This window comes from Pangasianodon hypophthalmus, chromosome 25 (genome assembly GCF_027358585.1).
Source record: "Pangasianodon hypophthalmus isolate fPanHyp1 chromosome 25, fPanHyp1.pri, whole genome shotgun sequence".
NCBI classification, from domain to species: Eukaryota; Metazoa; Chordata; class Actinopteri; order Siluriformes; family Pangasiidae; genus Pangasianodon; species Pangasianodon hypophthalmus.
This window is the reverse complement of record NC_069734.1, coordinates 1,575,379-1,586,992: the sequence shown is the minus strand read 5'-3', so window position 1 is coordinate 1,586,992 and position 11,614 is coordinate 1,575,379. Positions and strand designations below refer to the sequence as shown.

The following is an 11,614-nucleotide window of genomic DNA, read 5'->3' as shown; positions in this document are numbered from 1 at the left end:
GGGCTTGGTCCATTTTTTTTTTTTTTTTGCCCAGGAGTATACATTATAAAAATCCTATAATTAGATTAAAAACATGGCATTTCAGCAAGTGATGATATCTTGAATATAGTCCAATTTATGTAATATTTCGTATTATATGATTTAATCAAATCCATAATCATTTTGATTATTAAACCTTTTTTTGTTACAAATTTGAAGCTTAAAATAGTTTTGTTCTATTGGCGGATATTTTTTTTTTTCTAATTTTAAGCTTTTATTTCTAGAAAGATGCAAAATGATCTTCCTACAGAACAAGAACCTTTAGAGGTTTAATTGTGTAAAAGCATCTCAGACCAGGCTGAAACAAAATTTTGTTCTTTTTTTTTTCATATAGCTTTCATATATCCTGTTTCTCTGTGTACTTTATGAAATTTTATGATGTCATGGATTTCTCATCTTTTACGAGCACCACAATGAACTTCTTAAAACACAAAAAAAAAGCTAGCTAACTGGCTAACATTAGCAGTGCATTTGAAAACAAAAAAATTTACAAACAAGACTTGGAAAGTGGGAAATATGATGACGTGATTAGCAACATTTTAACAACAAACGAGTACCTGTTAACGAGTTAACACACAGTGATAAGCTTCTTAAGTCATTGGCACGTTCGCTAAACTATATAAAAAAACATATTAGCCAGTTAGCTACATTTGGCTAATAAAATGCTGTATTTGTTTTTCCCCAAATGTGACTTGAGAAAAGTGAGATTTCAGCATGACGCTAAAAACGTCTAAATCTAAACCATAAACTTTAGCTAGTTCTTAGCTACATGAGTCTCGTAAGTTGTAACTAGATCAGCTACATCATGAGCTAAGTGGAAAATCTACATTAATTAGACTTTTATTTTACTATTATACAGTATGCTGATGGAGAAGTAAAAGAATTCCTGCATGTATCTCACACACATCAGCAGATCTAAACCGAGCGCACCATGGTCTTCTGGAATAAGACATCACACACTTCCTCCACCTCCACGCTGTCAGATTTCACTTTAGATCAGACGAGAAGAGGTGAGATCCACCCAAAAAAAAAAAAAAAAGAAAAAATCCATCGTCCTAAAAGGAAAGAGTTCAGGCCTTAAATGTGTGGTCAGGTACATCAAGCATGCTGGGAGAAGAGAAAACACTCACACACACCTGTCATCACGGGAATGTGTGTACTCTGACGTGAAGACGAAGCGAGAGAAGAATAAAAGGTGAGTGTTTCTGAAAGAGAAATTCACTGTGTGGTGTGAAAACATTTATCTGTACAACTTTAGCACTTTAGCAAATATTTATAGGGGTGTGTGTGTGTGTGTGTGTGTGTGTGTGTGTGGTAATATTTACAAAGTAACATCATTTCATAAGCAAGGAATAAAACACACCATGTGCGATGCCGTCATAGTTATTATTTTCCTATAACTGCATATTCCCAAGTGTTTTATTCCTCTTATACCGCAGCAATTTATCCATTTATAGTTACATTTAATGTTGCGAATCCTCCGTGAAGTTAGTTCCTGTCCTCACTTATGTTACAGCAGCTATAAAGACATTTACGCCTCTCTTTTTTCACAGCTTGTCATGATGTCGAGAAACTGCACAGTGCAAACTCCTCTGTCCCGAAGACGTCAGACGTTACAGCTTTACCTCTGACTGTTACAAAGCGCTGGCACTGGAGACTCCTTCCATTCGTGTTAAATAAACATCTCCTTACTTCAAGGAAACTTCGCCATATCAATGATTTGGAGGAGCGTCCGAGCGTCCGTCCTACACATCCCTGTGTTACTATAGAAACGATAACGTACAAGGGGAACCCAAACATTCCTGGAATTGTTAAAAAAAATATATATATTATAACTCCTCCAGCATTTCTCCTTTAATCGCCTTCAAATGACTCTCCTTGTGATGCGATACGCTTATCCCAGTGTTTCTCTCATTCCTGGAAACATTTCCTATAGTCATCTTTTGTCATCATGTCTAAAACCTCCTGCGTTCTTTTCCCCTTCAGTCTCATTTTCACCACTCGGGAGACTGTAAGCATATACAACCTAGAGACAAGAACGAGCGCATTAATATAAACCTGTGATTTACAGCTGCACTACTGTCAGAGCTGCTGTTAGAGAAAATTAATCAACACTCAGAGGATTGTCGAGGATTCAACAGCGCTGGTTACGGATTACAGATATTACCTGAACTAGAGATTAACTGTGACGGATCCCGAGAACAGGAACTAACTTGTTTCACTGATGCTCTACAACATTAACTATAAACTATAAACTATAATAAAGTTAAATGTGTCATTATTTAATGAATAAAGTTTGTAATCGTTGGCAAACTGCTGTGGTGTAAGAGGAATAAATCTCTTAGGAACGTGCTGTTATAGGAAAATAATCAGCTTCAGGATGGTAACAGTAACATCTACATCACAGCACACTAGCACTCAGTATTTTACTGTAACACACACACACACACAGTGTGTTTTATTCCATCTGTAGCTCTGATTTGATTTGATTACTAAAGATTCCTCAGATATGTTACATTTTCTAAGCCTGTTTGTGAGCACTGAGGCTGAGTGAGAGAAGCGATAGTGGCGATTTTTGGTGAAAACGAACGTCTGCGGTAATAAAAGTGATGCATTGAGCGAAGGTTATTCTTCCTTTTAAATGCTAATTGTTCTGTCAACAGTATTCATTTGCCAGGGACCTAACGGGCATAAATCCATTTTGTTTCTGTTCCAGGCAGATGTGTGGTCTCGGTGTTGTTTGTGTGCTCCAGCGTGTGTGTGTGTGTGTGTGTGTGTGTGTGTGTGTGTGTGTGTGCGCTTGCTTGCATTTGCGCATTGTAATTAGAGGTGCCTTGTTTATCTTCATGACCTACCAAATTTGGGAGGCAGAAAGGATAGAGAGCCAAAACACACACACACACACACACACACACAGATTGCTCCACAACAGCATCAGGAGAAAAGAGTTCTCTTCACGTCAGTCGATAATGAGAGCCACCACACTTTTTTTTTCTTTTTTAAGGTTAAATGAGGGGGCAGCATTTAAGTCTTTTCTCCCTAAAGGTCAAATGAAGATCTTTTTTTCCCAGAGCAGGCTGGATGTATTGAAATGTTAATATAAAGAGCGACGGAGGCGACGCTGCAGGACAGAAGGTGTTCAGAAAGGTCAGTAAGTCTCTCACCTACCAGCCTCACCTCTCCACCGCAACACAAACAGCTCTCAAACAGCTGGGGTGTAAATTATTACTTCATTTTTTTAATCAAATACATCTAAGTCACTCTCACTTCACTGAACAGCTATGATTCAGGGCTTGCACAATTATTCACTTTTCCTAAACTGATCCTAAATCCAAAACTGACAGGGCCTTGCGTTTTTTTTTTTTTTTTTTTTTAAACTTTTTTACTAAATGCTGATAAACAAAAGCAGAGAATGACTCAAACTGCACTTCAATTAAAATCCACACACAGGCTGCAAATTACATTTCCAGCTTCAGTGCTTTTTTATGCTATGCTCTTAACAACAAAAATAAATATATCAGTGCAGTAAATGTGCAAAATAATACATCTGTTGGATTACACTGTTTTAAACCATTAGACACTTAGACATGGAACACTTAGCTAAAGGCCTGGGATCCCACGGAAAACAACAAAAAAGTCACAGGAGCAGGCAGTTTTTACTCTCATGCAAGCAGGAGCGGTCAGAGTTCCATCACAAGTGGGCGGGAATGCTTGGGATTCCTTCGGGAGTTTGTTGGAGTGGTCAGAATTATTTTGGCAGCTAATAGGATTGGTCAGAATTCCTTCAGCAGAGGGTGGGATTGGTCAGAATTCCTTCAGCAGAGGGTGGGATTGGTCAGAATTCCTTCAGCAGAGGGTGGGATTGGTCAGAATTCCTTTAGGAGTGAATGGATTGATCAGCTTTCCTTAGAGAGTATGCGGGATTGGTCAGAATTCCATCTGGAGTGGTTGAGATTGGTTAGAATTCCATCAGGAATGGGCAGGATTAGTCAGAATTCCTTTAAGAGTGGATGAGACTCCTTCTGAAGAGACTGCAATTGGTCAGAATTACAGGAGTGGAAGGTTTCGGTTAGATTGATCAGAATTCCATTGGAAGTGGGTGAGATTGGTCATAATTCCTTCAGAAGCAGGTGGGATTGTTCAGAATTCCTTTGAGAGTGGCTGAGTTTGATCAAAATTCCTCCTGGAATTGGTGGGATTGGTTATAATTCCTTCTGGAATAGGCAGGGTAGGTCAGAATTCCTTTGGGAGCGGTTGGAATCGGTTGGAATCGGTCAGAATTCCTTCTACACCTAACCATAAACTGATATGAAACTGATAACCTTCCATTAAAACTAAAGAAGAAATATTTAAAAAAAAGTAAGACAATGCAGGGAAGAGCGATTTTTAAAGATTTATTTTGTTTTTGAAGATTAACCATAGAATCGGCTTCATCTGAAATATTTCCAGAGTAATGAAGTGCACTCAGCTGCTTTCTTTGCTCTGTGCTGCTTTTTCCACCGTCCACATAGTCGATACAACACGTGCTATGAGTTTGTCATTAAATTAAAATGGCTTTACTCAGGGAATGAGGGCGGATGAAAAGAATTCAGAGCTTTCATTATTCCGAACATTCACGGTCAACATTCAGCTCAAGCTCAAAGCTGGAAAAAAGAAAAAGAAAAGTACCACAGTGTCTAAAAATCACACTTTTTCAGCTCAAGTGGTTTTCATATTGAGCGTAAAACACCGACTGACCTCGGCTTTCAGGTGTGAGGGATTTACGACTGAGATGATTGAGCATTCCGGCTTTTCATATACAATAGGTGTGAAGGCCCAGTGCCAAAATATCTTTTGCCAAGCGTCTTTTGCATCTTGTGCTCCGAGTGGACAATATGATTTATAGACAGAGCCATGGTGCTATAGTCATGTGTGTTTACTGCATTTATTTTAATGTCCTTCCCTGCATTATGTCACGGATTAAATACTGTACGCTCAGGGTTAGACGCTTTAGACGGAAGGCCTTGAGAGAGCTGCAGGAAAATCGTACAGCTGCTTCCCACATAGCTCACTGATTAAAACACTGTACATGATGTTAGATATTAAAGAAACTTTTACCTTGTGGTTTAAGATAATTACATAATCCATTTATAAACTGATACACCACAAGTACTGGTGCGTGTTGTACTGATAGAACCAAGATAGTGCGAGATGTTTGAGAAACGGTCAAAATTTTCACTTTCTTTGCTTTTATTGAAGAATTCAGACAGAATTTTCCAGTAACAAGACGACGTAGTGACTCACACTATAATTGATTGTTTAAAGCTGTATGGAATTATTTTAAGTGAAATAAATAAATGAATAAATAATAAAAATAATAGATAATAAATTAATTCATTATAAACAGGTAGTTAAACAGCTCATCCAAAATAATATAGATTTTTTTAAAATAAATTTTAAGTAAGTTTATGAAGTAAATAGTAAGATTTCTACATTAATGTGTTTGCTTTCTAAAAATAGATTTGGTAACGTATGTAATAAACAGAAATAGACAGAAAAAAAAATCATATATGTACATCATATATCGCTTTACCATAGGATAAATAAATATCATGATATAAAATCTTCCCGAGTCTTAACAACTCTTCAGAAGTTCGCTCTAAGCACACTGCAATACTAACAACAGCAGCATTAAGGCGAAAGAGGTATTCACATATAATTTAATAAAGTGAAACTAATAGTACATACAAAAAAAAAAGCCTAGAGGAAGCATCGGATCTGAAACTGTTCATAAAAACAACTACAGCAAAAAGAAAACATTAGACTCTGTTTCATTCCCTAAACGAGGCGATTCAGGTAAACGTTACACATCTTTGTTAAAAAACACAAGATAAATAAAGAGCCTCAAGCTGAACGTGCTTTCTTTAATGAGTGTAAGATTGTTCTCGGTGCCAAACACAGCTCTGATTTCCCAGAATTCCTGTGTAATTAAGGGAGCTGTTGACACTGCTTTAATGTATGCGGCACCCACTTCAGCGCCGAGTCTCTGAGCGATGCGAGATATGAGTCGTGACAGCAGAAATGACAATGCACATGAAAAAAAACAAAAAAAAAACAGTGTCAACAAAGTGCCTGGAGACGCAATAGTGAGAAGCTTTTTGTGTAAACAAAAGGTTTTGGTGTGTTGGTGGTAAATGATACGGCTGCCTGGGAACGACGGAGGGGAACTGGGACAGCGCTGATGAGAACCGGCAATAAAACAACCGGGTTTGTGCTGCGAGACGGGAAACACCAGGTGTGTGTCGTCCTCCCTCAGGTAGATCTTTAATTCTTTATTTATTCACTTATTTAATATTATCCCTGAATCAGCTGTTTGGCTCGTTTCCCAGTAAATACCTGAATACAGTAAATCTGCAAGCTTATGATTATTAATTCATCTACTAAATGTATGTTTCTGGAAAAGTTTCAGGAATGGAGAGAGTTATGCAAGAGATGTAAGAAAGGAGCTCCAAACAGCAAACAAAATGTCCACCATATCCCATTTTCCCTGAATTTCATCCATCCACAGAGACTTTTTTGCGTCTTCTTCAGTTTTGCACGAGGCTAATGTGGCTAATAAGTAATGGAAGCTTATAGCCACCAGTTTAGCCTTGTGTATTCTGCTTTTTATGTTTATGCGATTTCTGACACACTGTTAGCTAGAAAATGGACAATAAGGAAAAAGTCTCACATTTAGAGACAATCATAGATTCTTCTTGAAGCTGAATCACTTTCTTTCTCACCATATGACTCACGACTCGAATTGGACTTCAAACCTTATGATTCACTAGTTGACTTGGACTTCAAACCTTACGGCATATGACCCAACATCAACGTCAAATGTTTTGACTCCTGACTCAACGTCAACTACAAAACTTACGATTTATTACTCAGGACTCGACTTAGACTTCAAACCTTATAATAACTCATGACGCTCATAGCGCTTTTAACAATAGACATTGTCACAAAGCAGCTTTACAGAAATAAATACATTCAAAATAAATTAAATCAAAATAGTTGGTGACGGTGGTGAGGAAAAGCTCCCTGAGACGACATGAGGAAGAAACCTTGAGAGGAACTAGACTCAGAAGGATAGTGCGATTATAAACAATTCCCTTCTATAACTGTGTACTACATGGACTTCAAACTTTATGACTCATGAATTGGACTTCAAACCTTATGACTTGGACTCTGGACTTGACTCAGACTCAAAACTAAGTCAAGAACAAGTCTGATTTTGAGCAATTGTGCAAGACCCATAAGATAAGTTCCAGTATGAATTGAAAAATCCGAGTCTCTGAATGTGTGTGTGTGTGTGTGTGTGTGTGAGAGTAATGAAGCTCGTCACTGCAAAATGCTGAAAATGCAGGTAAAATATTTATGCACATACACACGAAGACGGGATTTTGCCTCGTGCTCTTGAATACATGTATATATTTATATGTATGTGCATGTTCTGTATGTGTGTGTTCTTATGCTGATTTGTCAAACGCCCGTGTAAGCAGCATATTTGCTGAATAAAGACTTTCTGATGCTGATATTCAGTCTATTTTTATTTTTTGCTACTCAACTGCTTTGTCTCACTCGTTAGTGCGAGAAGCTCGTCACTGAAGCCTCGGCGTGTGAGTGAATACGTAACGAGCACGTGTCGCTTTATCCAACCAATCACAGAGCATCAAGTTTGTGAATGTAAATGTAACAATGTTGTCCATATATCACTATTCATTATGTTTTCTTTTTCCAACTTTCTGGGAAATTTGTTTTAAAATTGTGAAACGTTTGTTAACCCAGCTTACATGAGCCGTGCCACTTGAATATGTGCCGTGTACGTCACACATCAAGCACGTCACGTAACCTCGCATCATGATTGGATGAAGCCACACAGACTCATTAATTATTCATGAATCATTGTTCACACCTGTTTCTTGTGATTCGTCTCGTTTTGTCTAGTTTAGTGTCTGTTATTTTTTTAGTGTGCATCATTTCTCATGTGCTACTGAGTGATGTTCCTTCTGGTTCCAAGCAGAACCATGTATTAATACACAAAGTACAGTGTGTTAAAAAAAAATCCATGTTCAGATTACTTAGCTAGATAATAATGTACATTATGTAGGAAATAAAACATGACCATGCACGCAGTTATAGAAAAATAATCAATGATGAGGTTGTGTGATTCAAAACACCCCAAAGTTGATTATTTTTCTATAACAGCACACCCCCAAGTGTTTCGTTCCTCTTATATCACAGCAACTTGCCAACGATTAGAATACTTTTAGCCATTTATAGTTACATTAAATGCTGCGGAAAGTCAAGGAAACAAGTTAGTTCCTGTTGTCACTTACGTTATAGCAGCGATAAACAGTCGTTCCCTCACCAGCCTCTCTTCTTTCTCTTTGTTGAAGTTTATAAGGAAAAAAAAAACAGCTTGTCATGTCACCAAGAAACCACAAAAAGCTTAAATGCCTCTGTCCTGAAGATGTTGGGAAGGTTAACGTTATAGCTTTACCTCTGACACTGGAGACTCCTTCCATAAATGTCAAATATACATCTCCTCACATCATGAAAACTTCATGACTGATGAACACAATAATGTAACAGAACGAGTGCATTAATATAAACCTGTGATTTGCAGCTGCACTAATGTCAGAAAATTATAGAAAATTATATTTTAATTTTTGAAAATTATTGTTATAGAAAATTAATCAACAAAGTCTGACCAATCAGAATCGAGGATTCAACAGCACTGTGGTGCAATCTTCAGTAATTAGGCATTTCCTGATGGCAGTCGAGCAGATTAGGACGTCTGCACGTCTCTGAATGCCGAGAACCGGCTCATCGTGATAATTATCCTCGGCAGCTTCGAGCCTCCGTACGTCTGTTTTACTCATACGATCCTCTCTGCCTAATTAAATGAGGTGAAACCGCTTTGCGTAGCACTTTTATGGATTTCAATTTTGTCAGCAAGTTTCCAAAAGGCACCCATCTGAATTTCAAATGATAAATACCAACGCTTTACTCTTAGAGAAGCAATTCCATTAAAGCCTACATTATGGAAATAAAAGACAAAAACCTACAAAACATAATTGAATCTTCTGCATTTAGTTTCTCGTAGGGACGTGGAGAAGGGAACGGCGCATTTAATTAGGTAATTTTTAAGCGCTTAGTCTTCATGGAAAGTCAAATTAAGTCAAGCATATGTGAAATATTTACATAGTGGCGATACTGTAATACAGTTTTCTTTCTGTTATGTCTGAATAAAAACATCCTCGAGTCGTGCATTTATACAGAGAGCTAGAAATTAATGATGTGAAAGCCATAAATAAATAAATAAATAAATAAATAAATAAATAAATGAATGAATGCAGGTCTGCATATGATGGAAAAATGTTTCTTAACGAAACTTTTTTTTTTACGTTCCAGGAAGTTTTGCTCGCATCCCAGAGTCCCGCAGTCACTTGTTCTTAATTATTATTTATGATTTAATAATGCAAAGCAATTCACGAAGCAGATCTGGAGCTCGATCAGGAGCAGATGTATGGATTTCAGCCTGCAGGAAAAAACAGACCCTCGTCCCAACAATCATTATTTCATCGAATCGTCTCGGGGATATTAATAGGTCTGTGAAGTTCAGGCTCTGTGCTATCAATCCACGCTGGTTTGTTCTATCGATCAGCGAGTGTGTGGTTAAACGAGAGTCTTTAAAAAAAAGGTCTGAGAGACAAAAAGAACAGACGTAGTGCGATTCCAACTGATACGTGATAGCAGGAGCTCTTTAAACCTCCTGTGAATCATTTTAATATTTAAACTTTACAATAATTTGCTGCTAAAAAAAACAGGAAAACTCTTCAGGGAGTTCATTTCCTGTTAAATGGAATCTTACAAGCGCTTTATGATGCACAAAGTCATTTACAAAACTACAGCACTAACCCCAACACAGCGGGAGTGACTCTGCTTAATGTCATACGTGTGTGTGTGTGTGTGTGTGCGCGCGCTTTTTTTTTTTTACCTTTCATTTACAGGAAGGAGGACTGAAGGAGGCAGAAAACACAGATGTGCTCCGTAGGGTTCAGCACTGCTCCCGAGTCAGCACTTTCTCCAGAACAGTTCACACACTCCTTTACTCATCACCGTGAAGAGAGACAGAGAGAGTGAGAAAGAGACAGATGGTATAAAGAGAGAGAAAAAAGACAGTGTCAGAAACAGACAGAGATAAAGAAGACAAAAAAGATACAGCAAAAGAGAGATGGAGACATAGATAGATAGATAGATAGATAGATAGGTAGATAGATAGATAGATAGATAGATAGATAGAGTAAGAAAAAGACAGTGTGGCATAAAGAAAGAGACAGAAAGAGTGTGAGAAAAAGAGAGAGAGCTAGACAGAGACAGACGGGGAGAAAGAATGGGAGAGAGGAGAAAGTTACAGAGCAAGAGAGAGAGACAAAGAAGGAGAAATAGATTGAGAGAGAGAAAGATGCAGAATGATATATCTATATATATATAGAGAGAGAGAGAGAGAGAGAGAGGGAGAGAAAGAGAGATTACTGACCGTAGATGAGTGTGTGTGAGGGAGGGATGATGGGAATGATGTACAGTTTATCAGTGAGGAGTGTGAATGATAAACAATAAAGCAGTGTGTATTATAGGGAGGAACGACAGAATGATGGCACAGAAGCTAATCAGAGCTTTATAACAAACACAGTAAAAACTTTAGAATAATCTTTATAATAAACTTTATAATAAACATACGCAGTATGAGCCGTATGATTCAGTGTACTGAGAATTTAATACTGAAATTCCACACATCAGTATTCAGATCTCAGACATACACTAACTACAGACCCCAGCGCTATACAGAAGTTACGTGAGAGTTACGCACACAGGGGGCGGAGCTTGTCTAAAACAGAGGCGTGTCTCAGTTACGAAAGATTCCGACCTGGAACTTTGAATATTTTATGGATAAAGTGCTGAATAAAGTTAAAGTTTCTCTGTAAGGTAGCAGATGAGTGCTAGGTCAGCTTATCCTTCACAGTTTTTTCTTTACAGCAGATCGCATCGATTTAATACAAACACTGATGTTCTTTTATTAATTCTACAAATAAAAACAGTGAATTAAAAGTGTGATAAAATCTCCTACATCTCGCACACACATTACGATTTCATCACCTCCATTTAGAGTCTCGTGGCTTCATGAAGTTGCGCTCGAGTAACTGTCAGAGCTCCATATAAAATAATAAAAAGTAAAAGAACAGGATGTGCTGGATCAAGTGCTATTCTATGTGCTGCTGAATAATGAGTGTGGAAGCCATTTTGTTAAATTAAACCATTCATGCAGTGATATACTGCTGATATACGAGACTCCTATAAGATTTATTTCAACACTCTCTATCGTCTCACTCAGATATTATCATATTTTTTACCATTGATTTTTTTTTTCAGGTTTAAAGGTGAGTGTTTGTGTTTAAAGGCGGTGGTTTAGATGCTGTTGAAAAATGCCGTCTTGGATACTTCTACTAAAATTAAAAAAATATATATCAGGCAACCTCGGAGGTGATTT

General features: G+C 37.6%; 1 long non-coding RNA gene across 1 annotated transcript; it reads left to right on the top strand.

Annotated features, from left to right (window-relative positions):
* The first annotated feature begins 3,019 nt into the window (after positions 1 to 3,019).
* On the top strand, positions 3,020 to 7,420 carry LOC113540856 (uncharacterized). The gene is made up of 3 exons (XR_003404125.3): positions 3,020 to 3,186; positions 6,192 to 6,334; positions 6,482 to 7,420. It is a non-coding gene; the product is annotated as an uncharacterized LOC113540856 (long non-coding RNA).
* The last annotated feature ends 4,194 nt before the right edge of the window (positions 7,421 to 11,614 follow it).